Below are 288 nucleotides of genomic sequence, written 5' to 3'. Positions count from 1 at the left end.
GTTGTGTGCCTTAGTGTGCGGGGCCTCATAGTGTGCGGGGCTTGGCCCGCCGCCTCCCCGCACCGCCTCAGTCAGCGCCGGGGTTACCTTAGGGCTGCCCAGGCCGGGCTGCCGGGGTGCAGGCCCAGCCACAGGCCGAGCTGTGCGGAGCTAAGCTGGGGGGCAGATCTAGTTGGAAACGCCCAGGAAAAAAGGCCTAAAAGCGCAGGGTGGGGGGGCAGAGCTGCTTCTGCTCTCCGCCAGGGAAGCGCAGCCGGCGCAGCTGTGGGCGTGGGGAGGAGGCTCCGA

Source organism: Mesitornis unicolor, unplaced genomic scaffold (genome assembly GCF_000695765.1).
Source record: "Mesitornis unicolor isolate BGI_N332 unplaced genomic scaffold, ASM69576v1 scaffold10822, whole genome shotgun sequence".
NCBI lineage: Eukaryota > Metazoa > Chordata > Aves > Mesitornithiformes > Mesitornithidae > Mesitornis > Mesitornis unicolor.
This window is presented reverse-complemented; position numbering follows the sequence as displayed.